Raw genomic sequence first — 16,853 nt, 5'->3', positions numbered from 1 at the left:
TCCTTCTCTGCCCTGTTTTACTGCAGGACTCCAAAGTCCTGTTCCCTAGTCCTGGTCCCTTCCCCCATCCCCATCCGGGTTCCTCATATGCCTTTTCCGCATCCTAATCACCATTCGTTCTGGCTCAGAGCATATGGGGCTCCACATAGGAGCCCACCAACACTACCCTTTCGCCACCAGGGTTACTACTGTGTAAAACGAGCCCCTTCCTTTTCCTGTTTGCCTAAAGGGAACTGCCACAACTGGTTGGACGTGTTCAGATAAAAACTTTTGATTGTTTATTCCAAAACCCAGTTTTTCATCAAAAATGTTGCCAGGTAGCATCAGGTTTCCTCAAAATTTGTTGACGGTTCATTGGAAAGCTGAACACCCAGAAAAAAAATTGTCTGAAAACTGAATAATTTTCAGTTTTTCGAAGAAAACTAGGAATTTTCCACTGAAAATTTTAATGAAAATGACCATTTTAATTGACATTTGCCATGGATAAAAGGCCTTTTTCCAAACAGCTCTAATAAGAGCATTCAGTACTTATCTAGTGCTTTTCATCTCCAAGGCGTGCACTCTCTCTCTCTCTCTCTCTCTCTCTTTTTCTGTAGCATCCTACTTTGCTGCATCTAAGCATCTTAAACACTTAGGAACTTCATAGTCAGCATTTACCACTAAGAGAAATTATGAGGCTCTGTGATCTTAAATGCCAGCAGTACACAGATAATACCCATCTCTGGATCTCCTTGATATCAAATAAACACACTCCCATCACCCAGCTGCCTAGTACTTGAGTGATGAAGCAGTGGATCAAATGTCATTAGGTGGGGCTAAACCCAGCCAAGATAGAGCTAATGTTAGTAGAGAAGAGGAAATATTTTGAAGCATTGGCTTAATACCATCACATCTCCCTTAGGCTCTGTGCTTGAGAGAGGGGAAGTATTGCCTCTTACGGGCGCCCTGGGGGTGGTGTGTAATTGTCCCAGGTCACTGGGTGGGGACTGTAGCTGGTTTTGTGTTGTACTGGTGAAAAGGAACCCCTAGATACTGCACCCAGCCCTTGTTGCTGCCGACTCCACCGGGCAGAAGGGTTACAGAATAATAAATTGTTATTGTGTGGTGCTAAAAAAAAAAGTTAGCCTACTAAAGGCTATTATAAGTTATACGCTTTATTTAAAAAAAGTATAAAATGGTTAATTAAAAAATGTGCTTTAAAGCAGTCCGAGGAAGCTTTCCTCTGGGCAACAATCAGACACCTAAGTTCCCCAGCAGTTAAACGGAAGTGGGGGACCCCCAGAAGCCTGGTTATTGATTCCTCAAAACCATCTTAACTCTGGTAAATATAAAGGTTTAAAATGGTCTGAACCTACTGCAACAGCATGTGTGTGTGTATGTGCTTAAAACCTAATAAAAAGTAGTTTTAGGTAAAAGCACTCTGGTGTGTATCAATCATGTATCAGACAGATGAATTATGCCCCCCTTGATTTATTCCTAATACCGCCTAAAAATCCCAAACAGTTAAGTTTCAACTGCCCTGGGTTCTAAAACCCTGGGTAACATACACACCCACCCATGTGTTTACAAACACACACCAACATACACACCCTTATATACACAGGCATACACCCCCTCCCTATTCCCCCACGTGTACAAACACACACCATATGTGTATACACGCACACACCGTGTAGTAGTAGGATTTTATGTTTGTATTTTGTATAATTTAGAATGAAGGATAAAGAATAATAAGATAATAATGTAGCCATGATTGTTTTTATTTTGCATTGCAATTTGATGTTCCTGTTCAAAATGTTCTGTGTAAATTAATTCTGTTTTGTGTTTGAATGAGAAATGGGTGTTAAGAGCTAAGTGTGAAGGCCGCCACTGAACCAGATGTTCTAGGGAGCACTGGAGACAGATGCAAGGGTGCCAGGAGGCTGCAACACGCCCCTATTGAAATGTCAGAGGAAGGCAGATTGATGACTCTAAAGACGAGACAGGAACCTATCAGTGGGGACAAGATAGCAGTGATCAAAACCAGCATGGGGTAACTCCCTGAGAGACTTGATGAAAGAACAAGATAAAGGATGAGAAAAACAATTTAAGAAAACAAGCACCCCAATTGATTACAGCATGACAGTGCAAAACTCATTGGTCCCAGTGAAGAAAAAAATCACTATATAAACAGGATACCTTGCTATGAAACTTTGGGTTTGTCCTGCCAAGACTTCCTGGGAGCACCATGTCGTGACTGACAGAACCCGGCTCCTCCCTACACGTGATCAACCTAGCTGGCCACTAGATTGATCCGGACTCTGGACTGGTAACTATAACATCAACTGGTGGGACAGTGGGTGGGTGGGTGGTGTGATTGAATACATATGCTAATTGTTGTCTCTTCAATAAACGCGGCGCATTGCCGTTTCCCCCGAAAAAGATCCCATGTGCTTCTTGGAAGCATAACATTTTTGGTGGAGAATTGCGAAAGGGGGAAGACATGCACTGTGATTGTTGAAAATACTGCTAAAAGGTATACCATAGAATCATAGAATCATAGAATATCAGGGTTGGAAGGGACCTCAGAAGGTCATCTAGTCCAACCCCCTGCTCGAAGCAGGACCAAGTCCCAGTTAAATCATCCCAGCCAGGGCTTTGTCAAGCCTGATCTTAAAAACCTCTAAGGAAGGAGATTCTACCACCTCCCTAGGTAACGCATTCCAGTGTTTCACCACCCTCTTAGTGAAAAAGTTTTTCCTAATATCCAATCTAAACCTCCCCCACTGCAACTTGAGACCATTACTCCTCGTTCTGTCATCTGCTACCATTGAGAACAGTCTAGAGCCATCCTCTTTGGAACCCCCTTTCAGGTACTTGAAAGCAGCTATCAAATCCCCCCTCATTCTTCTCTTCTGTAGACTAAACAATCCCAGCTCCCTCAGCCTCTCCTCATAAGTCATGTGTTCTAGACCCCTAATCATTTTTGCTGCCCTTCGCTGGACTCTCTCCAATTTATCCACATCCTTCTTGTAGTGTGGGGCCCAAAACTGGACACAGTACTCCAGATGAGGCCTCACCAATGTCGAATAGAGGGGAACGATCACGTCCCTCGATCTGCTCGCTATGCCCCTACTTATACATCCCAAAATGCCATTGGCCTTTTTGGCAACAAGGGCACACTGCTGACTCATATCCAGCTTGTCGTCCACTGTCACCCCTAGGTCCTTTTCCGCAGAACTGCTGCCTAGCCATTCGGTCCCTAGTCTATAGCGGTGCATTGGATTCTTCCGTCCTAAGTGCAGGACCCTGCACTTATCCTTATTGAACCTCATCAGATTTCTTTTGGCCCAATCCTCCAATTTGTCTAGGTCCTTCTGTATCCTATCCCTCCCCTCCAGCGTATCTACCACTCCTCCCAGTTTAGTATCATCCGCAAATTTGCTGAGAGTGCAATCCACACCATCCTCCAGATCATTTATGAAGATATTGAACAAAACCGGCCCCAGGACCGACCCCTGGGGCACTCCACTTGACACCGGCTGCCAACTAGACATGGAGCCATTGATCACTACCCGTTGAGCCCGACAATCTAGCCAACTTTCTACCCACCTTATAGTGCATTCATCCAGCCCATACTTCCTTAACTTGCTGACAAGAATACTGTGGGAGACCGTGTCAAAAGCTTTGCTAAAGTCAAGAAACAATACATCCACTGCTTTCCCTTCATCCACAGAACCAGTAATCTCATCATAAAAGGCGATTAGATTAGTCAGGCATGACCTTCCCTTGGTGAATCCATGCTGGCTGTTCCTGATCACTTTCCTCTCATGCAAGTGCTTCAGGATTGATTCTTTGAGGACCTGCTCCATGATTTTTCCAGGGACTGAGGTGAGGCTGACTGGCCTGTAGTTCCCAGGATCCTCCTTCTTCCCCTTTTTAAAGATTGGCACTACATTAGCCTTTTTCCAGTCATCTGGGACTTCCCCCGTTCGCCACGAGTTTTCAAAGATAATGGCCAATGGCTCTGCAATCACATCCGCCAATTCCTTCAGCACTCTCGGATGCAACTCGTCCGGCCCCATGGACTTGTGCGCGTCCAGCTTTTCTAAATAGTCCCTAACCACCTCTATCTCCACAGAGGGCTGGCCATCTCCTCCCCATGTTGCGGTGCCCAGCGCAGCAGTCTGGGAGCTGACCTTGTTAGTGAAGACAGAGGCAAAAAAAGCATTGAGTACATTAGCTTTTTCCACATCCTCTGTCACTAGGTTGCCTCCCTCATTCATACGTATAAAGTGATCGATCATTCAGATGTGCACACCCCCGGTGGTAGAAGTGCTGGGCAATAGGGGGAAGATTAGAGTCCTCTCTCCGACCTGTCAGTCAGGGAAAATTATACAGAGAAGATATACACAAACTGTCTAGTGTGATAGACCCAGGCCAGTTGGGTACAGCAGACTAGTAGAAGGCAGATATACTGGCCACTGGATAAGCAGTTTTCTGTTCCCTGGCTGACCAAAGCAGGGGCTGCTTCAGGCTAGGGTGAACACCTGACTTCAATTAACCTGCAAAGAGTAAGGTGAGGCTGTTAATTAGAGTCAAGTGTTCACATTAGCTTAAGGCTCCTCTGATACTATAAAAGGGCTCACTCCAGTCAGGCTGGAGGGAGCCAGAGGAGAGGAAGTGTGGCAGAAGGGCTGGGTAATGAAGACACCCTCAAACCACTGGAAAGGGAGAAGAAGGCATTAAGAGAAGGAAGTTGGGGAGCTGTGGGGAAGTGGCCCAGGGAAATGTAATAACTCTGGCAGTGAAAGGTCAGCTGCCAACAGCTGCTGCCATTAGGGTCCCTGGGCCGGAACCCGGAGTAGAGGGCGGGCCTGGGTTCCCCCCAACCCGTCACTACAGAAACACCTCCTGGGAGGGGAAGACAGGCCCCTGTCAGGACAGGTGGCTAAACTGTTCTTGAATAAGCCTGTAGGGACCACAGAGACTGTGGGAGTTCTCTCACCAATCTCCTTGCTGGTGTATGATGAAAAGGGCTCAGTAGACTGTACCCTGGCCCTAGAGAGAGAAGGGCTATGTGGAGGGTCCCAGTGAGCCTCTGAGGCTAGCATAAACCACCTAGAAGCATGGGCTCCACGGGGACAAGGTCAGAGCTCTGCCACACTAGGTATATACACTCCCAGTTGTAGAGGTGCCGGGCCATAAGGGGGAGGATTAGAGTCCTCGCTGCTACCCGTCTGTCGGGGAAAAATTGCTTAGGTGAATATACCCTCGGTCGTAGCAGGATCAAGACCAAAAGGTAGAGGGCTTAGAGTTCCCCCCTCCTGCTCTGTCAGGCAGAGTTTTTAGTGGGTATAGACTTTTTGTGTTGTGTAAGTCCCAGCCCAAGCGTGGGCAAATAAGAAGTAGATTTCTGTAAGACCTCACTCTCTGAAGGATATAGGATTGTGGGTTATTGTTGTGATTTCACAATTTTAAGAAAAATGTTTAAGAAAATGGACCAGGAGGTGTTGGGACTAGTTAAGGAGCCCACCCTCCTTGCTAAATTGATAGTGGAACAAAGCCTGTGTCCATGAAAAGGGCTGGTTCAGCAAGGAAAGCAGGATTGGGCCCAGACAAGCAGGCTGGCAACAGATAAGCAAGTGATTTAAGAAGAGAGAGTAAGAAGCTAACTCTGCAGGGGCTGGAGGGAATTAAGCTGTTAAACTTTGTAAAAATGTTTTTTAAAAAAAAGTATTCTAGAAAGAAAATTCTTGGTTTCTTTCCAGCCATTCTGAAGGGGAAATGGTCCCTTTTCCAAAGGAATGTCTGTAAATAAGCCAGGCAAAGAGACACTCTGATTTAAATCATTTGACTATGAACAATTTAGTCAACTGGCTAAAAGATCTAAGGGGTTTCTATTGGAACTTAACTGCCTCCAAACGTATACAAATGTAATCTATGTACAGCTGTTTAAAAACTAAAGCAGTGTAAGGGATCTTAAATAAAAGAATGTGTGTGTAAATATATTGTGTAAATATGTGAGGTTTTAAGGACCTAAATCAACACTCCTGGTCTGTAAAACTGTTTCATAGGTTTAAGATTTTTTTGGTTTTGTTTTTAAATAATACCACTAAAATCCATTTGAATCTTTCATTCAAAGTTGCAAAACTTAGACTCTTTTTGCCAGACACAGGTAACTAGTGGTGTTTGGCTTTGGTATTTAGCCTTTAACCCTTAAGGTATCTCAATGCTTTATAACTTTCAATATCTTTTTAAAGATCAAAGTCATGGCTGCAGCAGGGCAGTCAAACCCAGGAGAATGGAAAGAGATTCTGGATTTGTTTTTTGGTAACAAAATAGCAGATAAGAGCTGTAGTAAAAGAATAAAATTTAAAAATAAAAAAAAAGACAGTGCCCCTCTGGAGCAACATTGGGGTGTGGTGCACAAAGAAGCAATGTTAGAAACACTGAGCCTTAAGGTGGCTCTGAGTAATCAGACTGTCACTTTGATAAGGGTACGTGAAAACGCTGAGCACAAAAGTGTTACACTTTATGTAAAAATTGATATGGCTAATATAAAGTTATAAAAGTTAAACTATGGAAGGAATGTGCATTTTCCCCAGGATATGTACAGTGTATATTGTAGAAGGGGTAAAAGAAATGCAAAAAAAAAATGCTACTTAATTAAAATCCTATTAGGGCTCCAAAAGGAGCCACAATAGGTTGGGTTTTCTTTTTCAGCTCACTGTGTGTTTTGGAAGCAGGAGTGAAAAGTAATCAAAACTCTGGTGAAAGTTGATTGTTTCCCTTTTAAGACCGAGTCTCTGAGCTGCTGATGGCTTTGGATCCAAAAGCAAGTCAGAAAGCGTCTGTGTTGATGCAAATTACCTAACTGATAGAGGAAGGAGAGAACTGCCCATAAATGACAGCACAAAGGAGCTGCAGATAAAGGATATACCTGGTCAGCGAACAAACTACCTGAAACCAAAAGGCTCAAATTATGACCCTCCAGAGGAAGGTGGAAAAAGTCAACCCTAAGAATGAGAGGGTTAACCCTAAGTAGAAAAAAAACCTAAACCTTTTCATGTGTGTATACAGTGCTGAAATCTGAAGACCCATACAAAAGGGGTTTGCTTACATGCATGACACCCCTACCTTTTAATTCACTAAAACCCCAAGGATATAATTAAATTAAAGCCTATGCAAAGATTTAAAGAGGACATTGAATACACTGGCCTCAAAAACAAATTATGTAAATAAAAGGCATGGTATAACAAGCTACTTAATAGATTTGATGTTAACATTAAAGTTATCCCAATGTTTAATATTAATGTAACAATGTAAAGTGTGATTTTTGGAAAAAACCTTTAAGGTAATATGGTAATGATGCTTCTCAGCTATTACCTGTGAATAAACTTAAAGCTTAGCACAGCAGAAAAAACATTATAAACCTGGTCTGTTGTATAAAAAGGGAAACTGAGGTACACCACCTCATGAATTTAATGACTGAACAGTGGGATACTTTCCCTTAAAGCCTAAAAACCAATCAATCTGGCCTGCCTATAGAACAAAAACACAGGAAAGTATGGGGATAATTCCTCTGTTTTGCCTGAAATCAGCAAGGGTATTTGTAAAAGAAAGGGATATTTTAAGCAATAATCTGCCACCCCAAAAGGGGTAGAAAAATGTTTTTTGTCTTTCAGAACTTCAGGAAAAGCTGGTACCAGCTGAAGAGCAACCCAGAATACCATGAATCTACTGGCACGACAAAAATTGTGGGTTTTTTTGTCTTGTTTTGTTGCTAGCATTGTATATTGTTACCAAAAAAACCCAACCCGACTGCATTAGGCAGAAAAGAATTAATAAGCATTTGAACTGTATTTACAGAAACCAATGCTGCAGAAGGGTGGAGGTCAAGAAATGCCAGTCTGTTAACAGGGAAACATCCTCATGTAACAGACATCATATTAGGAGGGATTGGTTTTGGAGCAGGGATTATGAATACTCTAGACCTGGAGGTAATTAAGAAGAAGTTAAGTTCCTTGTCACAACTGCAAGATAGTCTCATTCACAAGCAGTCAGATACTACTGTGAACTTGGTATAAAGTCAGGGAAACCTAAAAGCAACATGGACTATGTGGCAGTGGCTAAACACCACCTCCTGGCTGCTGTATGAACAAGAAATAGAATTAGGGAATAAAACTGCCTTGGCCGTAGGATGTACTGAGATGCAAATTCTTAGTTTAGCATCACTGGAACACGAAATGTTTTGGGTAATATCTAGGAATGTTTGGGTATTAACGCATCTTTTAAAACAGAGGTCCTTGTTTGACACCTACAAATATGAATGGATGCAATATGTTTCCAGCATGGTTAAGCCTGATTTATTATGTGAAATTATTAAAATTGTTCAACAATCTATGGAGACAGATATGGAAAGTGAGCCCGCTTGCAAAATTGACCATGGGATCCTTTTGGCTACCCCAGGTTATGGATCAGTGGGCTAGGAAAGAGGAGAAATTATTGGACATCTGAGGGTGTATGGAATGGAGCCCTCAAATGGATGTGCTTGTCCCTACCTGTCACCACAGAACCATGCAGCAAGGACACATCATTGAGAACATGTGTATGGGATGAATTAGAAAATGTGGCACACGTTTTGTACAGCAGACAATGTGTATGTGTTACATCCCAGGAAACAATATTTTGGAAGGATGCAAGTATTAGCCAACCCCCGTGGATGACTGTAGATGCAATGCTCGTGTATTATACACTAGCAATCACACGTACTAGTTACCAAAGATAGAAGCAGCACAGAGCACTATAACTGCCACCCCAGTTAATTTCTCTGTTAACCTTGACCTGGATTAGCGCAATCTAACAGATCACTTATTGTCAGAAACAAAAGTGACTCAGTTTTTACAACAGACAGAGGGATATAGGGAAGCGTGTCATTCAAATATTACATACAAATGGAGACATGCTAAAAATTGCTAAGTCTGAAAAAGAACTGACAGCCTACCATTGGTACAACGTTTTTATAGGCTGGTCCCCAACCTCTAAGGGCATATTGTTTATTATGTTTCACAGGTACCCTCTTGTCTATGTCTTTGTCAAATGTCCATGTCTATGATTTCACAGATACCCTCATGTACTTAGGTATGCAATACCCCACACCCATGTACACACACCCCAACATGTGCACACGCCCCGTGTGTATGCACATGCATCAATATACAGACCCTTATTAACAGGCATGCACATGCACCACTGCATACCCATGTACACACACCACATATATATACACACACACTGATCCTCATACACAGGTATGCAATCCCCACACTCACACCCATACACCCCCCCATGTGTGTATACACACATACAGAGCCATGCACCCCCACACTCACACATACATGTGTGCGCACACACACGCACCATAGTGAACAAACACATGAAAAGACCCAACTTAGGGCTCCTGTTCATTCTTGTATTGAAGAAGCTGGTGGGAAAATGTTTGGGTGTAAGGCCTGCTGGGGGCATTTGCCAAAGGACGGTCATCATGGATCTTATTGCAATCTGCACTGTGTGAAACCAGCTAATGACTGAGAACCCGTACCAATGTGACAGACACACCCACAGCGTGAAGAGCAGAGAGACTGCCCAGTGAGGGAGCTGAGTGTTAAGATTCACCCAAGAAAAGGAAGGACATCTATCAGAGGGGAGGGTGTTGGGTTTTACTCCTCGGAGCAGCTGCTGCTGCAGGAGTGATTTCTCCTGTGGGTTCCTTTGCAAGCTCTCTGCTCAGTTTGTGTCTTGGGAGCATGAGCAAAGCTGCCATAAGCTGGTGCAATACTGCCATATGCTGAAGCAGCGCTACCATAAGCCAGCAAAGGGTGCACTGGAGCAGAGGGAGGTCCAAGATCTACGCTGATGGCATACGGTGCAGAAAACGTGGCCTGCAAAACAAAAGAAGTCAGCCCTCACTGGTAATATGATCCTCATCGTTCCTCCAACCACCATCCTCATCCCTCTCGGTACCATCATCATGGAAGTCCCTGGGCCCAACTCATTCCTGTTAGGACCCCAATGGAGTTACACCAGGGATGAATCTGGTCCATCACCACCAATGCCAATATGAACTAGCCATATGCTTTTCCCTGGAGAGGTCAATGGGCAGGTACCATGAAACATGCTGCTGGTCACTTGCTGTTACCCTCAATACTTTGGATATGTCTACACAGCAAAAAAAGTCCCGCAGCTGAGAGTCTCTACGGGTCCAGGTCAACTAACTCAGGGTTATACTATGGCACTAAAAATAGTGTAGATGTTCTCGCTCAGGCTGGAGCCCAGGAACTGAGACCCTCCTTCCTTGCTGCGTTTCAGAGTCCAGGATCCAGTTTGAGCGGAAATGTCTATATTGCTATTTTTCACCCCATAGCATGAACCCCACAAGCCTGAGTCAGTTGACCCGAGTTCTGAGACTCACTGCTGCGGGTCTTTATTTGCAGCGTAGACATACCCTTTGAATGGAGATTCTTGAAGCTCTTGTTGGAAGAATGAAAAGGCATTTACACTTATAGCAACCTTTGCTTGAGAGCATCAGAATCAAAGTCCCAGACCCTTTTGGTGAGCAGTGTGAAGAACTGAGTATTTAGCCTCAAATGACTGAGCTGGCCTTTCTGAAGAAAGGCAGGTTGGCCAAGCTGTATGTTTGCTACTGATCTTTAGCACACTTAAGCTAGGGATCAATGTGGTGGCAGTGAAAACAGAAATGATTTTAACCTTTAATAAAATGATCCACAGAATTGGGCTGAGCTGCCAGCTGACTGGAAAGGAATGTGATATCACCACATTTGTAATCATTCAGCTAGAGCAGGATGGGAAGCAGCTTTTCCATTTTGCAGGAAATTCCACAATTCTGACATCTCTCCCCCCCCCGCCCCATTCCAAAACAAAAATAAAAACATCTGAAATTTCTAGAGAAATGAAATTTTGAAAAAAAAATTGTTTGGGGGTCAATCAAAACATTTTAATTTTGACCTTTTAAAAATGTTGAGGGATTTATATTTACAAATATTAAAACCTCAACTAATTTATTTTTGAGAAATCATTTTGGAATGAAAAAAATCAAAAAACTTTTAATTCCAAAAATGTTGAAATGGGACATTTTGAAATTATCAGGATGCTTTGTTTCTTTTTATTCCACCCCCCACCAAAAAAATTTCATCAAAATAGTCACATTTTTAAATGTTTCACTTTCAATGAAAATGGTGTTTCACATAAAAAAACCTTCAGTGAAAAAAAATCAGTTATAATCTCAATCCCTAGTTTCCCCCACTCCCAGTCATACCCCTCTGCCATCAGTTATCAAGTCTAGCAGGAGCAAACATCATTCCAAACTATGACCTCACTTCAATTCCACTGAGGAATGAAACACTCACTGTATCAGGGTCACAACAGGTCACTTGTAGCCCGAAACACACACCCGAGCCAGGGACGGGCGAAACTCCACAATGGTGTCAAGAGCAGCACGGCCAAAATCCCCTGGAGGGCTCAAAGTCACATGTCATTTCCTACTGACTATTAGAGATAACACCTTCCCCAGGGCTGCAGCTCTCCCTCCCCTCCATTCCTGGGGACACAGACATCCAGGTCTGTCTTCTTCCTCCTCCGAAGCACTCCCCGGAGCATCTCCTCCTCACCCATAATTATTTAGGGCCTAATTCAGCTGCTCTCACTCTGCTTGAATAGTCCCAATGGGGACTTTAATCTCTCGACCAACAAGACTGCTCCACAAGCCAGGTACTGCTTGTTCCAGGAGTGCTCTATAGAAGAGATGCATATGTATGCTATACACAGGTCTATATAGACAGTTAATAGAAAGAGCGCCACCTATTGGCACATAAGAACAAGTTTTTATGTACTGCAAGTGACTTCCTGCTCTTAACACCGAGTAAAAGGAGAAAAGTCCAGCCCTGATTTATTAGCCACATTTATTTTATTTTTAAACAAAAGCCTGACCTTCAGTCTGATCCTGCTTCCCCCGATTCAAGAGGCGTGTTGCCGTTAGCCTCAATGTGACCAATATCAGGACCATTAAAAAAAAAAAGTCAGTCCAGTGGCCGTTGTCTTTACTGAATTCTGGCAAATCTGGAACCAAACTCCTAGAAAATTTCTGGCTTCCAGAGCTGGGATTGGGACAACTCCAGGCTCTTGGCTTTCTAAACACATTAAGCAATTTGAGAAGTCACATCTCCAGGCAGAGTCCAGTCACTTACCAGGAGAAGCTCCCTACTAGAGGCATCGTCGTAACGTGCGGTGTTTGGGATCAGATCCATTAGCAACAGAACGATCCCAGCAAATGAACTAAGAGCACAAGCCAGGCTCATTCCCAGGCAGCTCCCAAGAGACCCACAAAAGGACCGGCAGGAGGACAAACAGGTTTTGGCTAAAATAAAAACACACACACACACACCTCAGACCCCTGAATTTCTTTGGGAGTCTAGAAAGAGTCTTGTTTTCCCTTTGTTCAACAGCTGTCAAATTTCTTGACTTTGTCTAAGACAGGAAGTGCCAAGATGCCAATACAGGCCTAACCAAGATACTGATTCACTGTCACTTAGATTTTCAGCTACGTTAGGCAGGGATTGTCTCTTGTTTTTGTATAGTGCCTAGCACAATAAGGTCCTGGTCCATGATTCGACAAGTCTCATCACTTCTGTGCCTCAGTTTCCCCATCTGCAAATTGGGACTAGTGATGCTCACCTCATCTGTAAAGTGCTTTGAGATCCGCTGATAAGCTAAGTATTATTAATAAAACCGCCATCCCTGCTGTCAATAATTGGCACCTTTGTTCTCATTTGTAGCAGAAAGAGCAAAGATTGATTGGACCATGGAGACTGAGGTAATTTCTCACTCTCAGAGGAGTTTTCCCCGGAACAGGGAATGTGGCATGTTTGCAAGGTGGCGCTGTGGAGCTCAGAGAGCTAAGACTATGAAAATTATAACTAGAGTTGAGGAAATAACGGAATTTCTGCCCTGTGGGAAAGTCCAATATTTTGACATTTGCATAAGTCCCAAAAAATTTTGATTTGGAAATGTCTGAACATTTTGTTTCGGGTTGGTTCTACTTTTAATCAGTCTCTGCCTAAGCAACTACAGGAGCTTATGGGAGTTGTGGTCCCAGGTGCCTCATGCTCACATTTTCCCGTATAGGCAGGCCTCCCCAGTTGGACTACATCTCCCATGATGCATTGAGGACACATGATATAGTCCTGCCAAGGAGCCTGGCCCAGAGGGGAAAATGAGGCATGGGTACCTTAACTACAACTGCCATAAGGCTCCACAGTGGCTCAGGAAGATGTAGATTAAGATTGAAACGACCTGAAATGATTCAATTTTCCCTACAGAAAATCAAACTTTCCACAAAAGTCAAAATTTCCACATTACTGAAAGTGTAAATTTTGTGGAAACCACATTTTCAGTTGAAAAAGGTAAAAAAAAAAAACCACATTGAGAATTGAGTCTCCATGTTCATTTAAACCAGAATCCAATCACGACACATTTCTGTGCCACCACGATACATTTCTGTGCCGGAGAGATCCTCCTATTCTGGAGCAAGATAAGACTTCAAGGCCAGATCCTCAGCTGATGTAAATCAGAGTGCACTGAAGTAAATGCTGCATGTTGATTTTACACCATATGAGTATCTGGAACTCTATGTTAATTTAGTCCTGGCTCTCACCCCAGTGTTATATGTTGGAATGCAAACTCTCCCTTAGTGGAAACTACCCACTACATACACATCTCTACTGGGGTCAGTATTAAATCCTCTCTCTAGATTCACACATTCCTTGATCAACAAGGCCTTTGCTTTCCCCCGTCATCCACTCTCAATGTAGGTCGTGTTCTGAACAAAGCAGAGAAACTACAATGCCCCCACGTTACAAATGCAAAGGATTCTTATAACTCACCAGCTGAACTGTGTGTAGGGTAACCAGATAGCAAGTGTGAAAAATCAGGACAGAGAAGGGGGATAATAGGCACCTATATAAGACAAAGCTCCAAATAACGGGACTGTCCCTATACAACTGGGACATCTGGTCACCCTAACTGTGAGTAGCTTCCCAGCTGCTACAGAGGGCTCCAGAAACAGTGAACTATTTGTAAAAGAGAAAAAGTAATTTTTTCTTAAAGCTCTTCTCATATTAATTTCATATGGAATTTCCTGGCTTGGTTGGTGGTTGAAAGAAATGGATTCAATAAAATATCTTCACTACTAAACTTGGCAGACAGCTGCAGAATGCCAAAAATGCTGCTCGTTGGAATGCCACCGGGTTGACAAGAGTTCAGCTCCCAGGTTGTCACCAAAATAAGTGGACGGATTTTTTTTTTTAAAAGGAGCTCAGATCTTCAGGTGCTGACCCCCTTCTGCATCAATTTCTCAATGACACCGGGGTCAAGATTTTCAAAAACAAGAGCCTAAATTTAAGCTCCTAAATCTGTATTTATGTCAGTCGGTAATTGGTCTGATTTTCCAAAGTGGTGAGCGCCTCGCAGGTCCCAGTGATTTCAAATGGGAGCTGCTGGGTGCTCAGTATTTTCAGAAATCAGCTCACTCATTTAGGAGCCTCCATTAAGATGTCAGAGCCTAACTTTAGGCACCTGTTTGTGAAAATGGTGATCTAAGCTCCCACCGCTTCCCCTGGAGAACGTTCTGTGAAGGAGGCAAGGTCCGCTATGGATGATTTGCCTCCTTCAGAGAATGAGCATTCATAGTAGGCAGCAGCCAAACCTCATTCACTGCACAGTAACCAAGATGCAGTAAAGTGCAGTGTGGACTTTGCAGCTCAGAGACCAGCCCATCCTGTGACGCCCCTGAGATACTCTCTGCTCTTCTGTAAAGTTCCTGAACTTCCATCCAAGTGAGCTCTCTTGCACGGAAAGCAGTAGGGCTCACTAGAGGTCAAATCCTCAGTTGGTGTCAATGAGCATAACACCATTGGCTTCACTGGAGCTGTGTCTGTTTAAACCATCTGAGGATTAGCCCCATTCTGTCTGTTGACAGCTTTTCATTTATCCCAGTGTTTCTTAATGACTGGTCCATGGACCGCCGCCAGTCTATGGTGGCCCTTCTTGCCAGTCCCTGAGATTTCCCTAGCATAGAATATTAATATTTAAAATGTAATGTTTTTTGTACTTGTATTTTACTTCACGGTATTCATTCAATTATTTCTGAACATTAAAAATAATAAATGAATAAACCAACCAACTGAGTTGACATCAGTTGCCATGGTGCTGACATGCAAAGCAAGTTTGCCTGTATTTGTTGGAAGGAAGTAGTTAACGGAAAGCAGCGAGTGAAATTTAAGTTCTAGTAAAACTTTTACTTAGCTAAACCACACAATGTCATTGTCAAAGCAGATACCTCTGAATCCATTTTTTGGAACTAACAAAAGTTCAGAAAAAACAGAATGGAGATGCAAGTGACTCCAAATGTGATAAGGAAGAAGGGTTAGAAAAGAAAAAGAAACATTCGGCCTTCAATCAGAAATACTATTCATCTTACATTAAGTATGGGTTTGTTGCAAGAGAGGATGTAGAATGCTCAACCTCTGTGTTGTGTGTGGCACAACTCTGAATCAAACATCCAAATTTAAAAGAAAAGTCAGTGGAATTCTTCCAATAGAAGTGAGATGAAGTGAAGAGGCAAAAGAAACTACTGCACACCGCCATAACATCAAATGAAGGTATGTTAAAAGCATCATATCTGCTGTCCCTATGCATAGCTAAATGCAAATTGCCGTTTACATCTGGTGAAGATGTAAATGGCAATTTGCCTTCAGTAATAGATGCTTGTCACGAAGCCTTGTGTGATCCAGATGCCAAAAAGTGAGCTATATTCCACTGTCACTGATACTGTCTCACGTTGAATAACTGATATTGCAGAAAGAAAAGGAGGACTTGTGGCACCTTAAAGACTAACAGATTTATTTGAGCATAAGCTTTTGTGTAGCTCACGAAAGCTTATGCTCAAATAAATTTGTTAGTCTCTAAGGTGCCACAAGTCCACGTTTTCTTTTTGCGGATACAGACTAACACAGCTGCTACTCTGAAACCTGATATTGCAGAATATATCGAAGTTTAGTTGATAGAAAGGGTGAGAGTACCAAGCTGGTGTGCAATTCAGTCAGATGAGTCAATGGACATTTCTAACACAGCGGTTCTTTCTGTTTATGTGCACTATGCCTATGAAGGCACATTTCAGAAAATATCTACTCCACTGAGAAGAACTGCCACAAAACTCAACAAGTGCCGAAGTCTTTCGGGTCCTAAATGAGTATGGGACAGGCTGCAATGACAGGCAGACATTCAGGTGTAGTAGCAAAAATGATGGAAGTTGCTCAAGCAACTCACTGCTTTGTTCATTGAGAGGTCTTGGCAGCCAAGAAATTGTCTCCAGTGCTTAGTATTGTCCTCAGTATAGTTGTTAAAATTGTGAATTCTGTGAAAGCAAATGGACTCAGTTCTCACATCTTTGCTACAATGAGTGAAGAAATGGGGTCCGAACGCCAACACTTACTCTTACATGGTGAAGTGCAGTGGTTATCCCATGGCAAAATATTAAACCCAGTGTATGAACTGTGATGTGAACTTGAAGCCTTTCTGTCTCAAAAGACGACTTTGGAAACCACATGAGGATCTCAGTAGATCAATAGCGCCTTATTCTGGAAACAGCAGAGATGGGTTAACCTGCCTGCTTCCTGTGCTATGACTGTTTTCGGTGTACTGCGCCATTAAATATATAAGTCATCTGCCTTATGTCAATCTGAGATAGAGTTAATGCGGCATGTTACAAAGGAGGAGCCACACACTGCGTGCGCTCT

The sequence above is a fragment of the Chelonia mydas genome, chromosome 6 (genome assembly GCF_015237465.2).
Source record: "Chelonia mydas isolate rCheMyd1 chromosome 6, rCheMyd1.pri.v2, whole genome shotgun sequence".
NCBI lineage: Eukaryota > Metazoa > Chordata > Testudines > Cheloniidae > Chelonia > Chelonia mydas.
The sequence above is the reverse complement of the archived record's forward strand: the minus strand, read 5'-3'. Positions refer to the sequence as shown.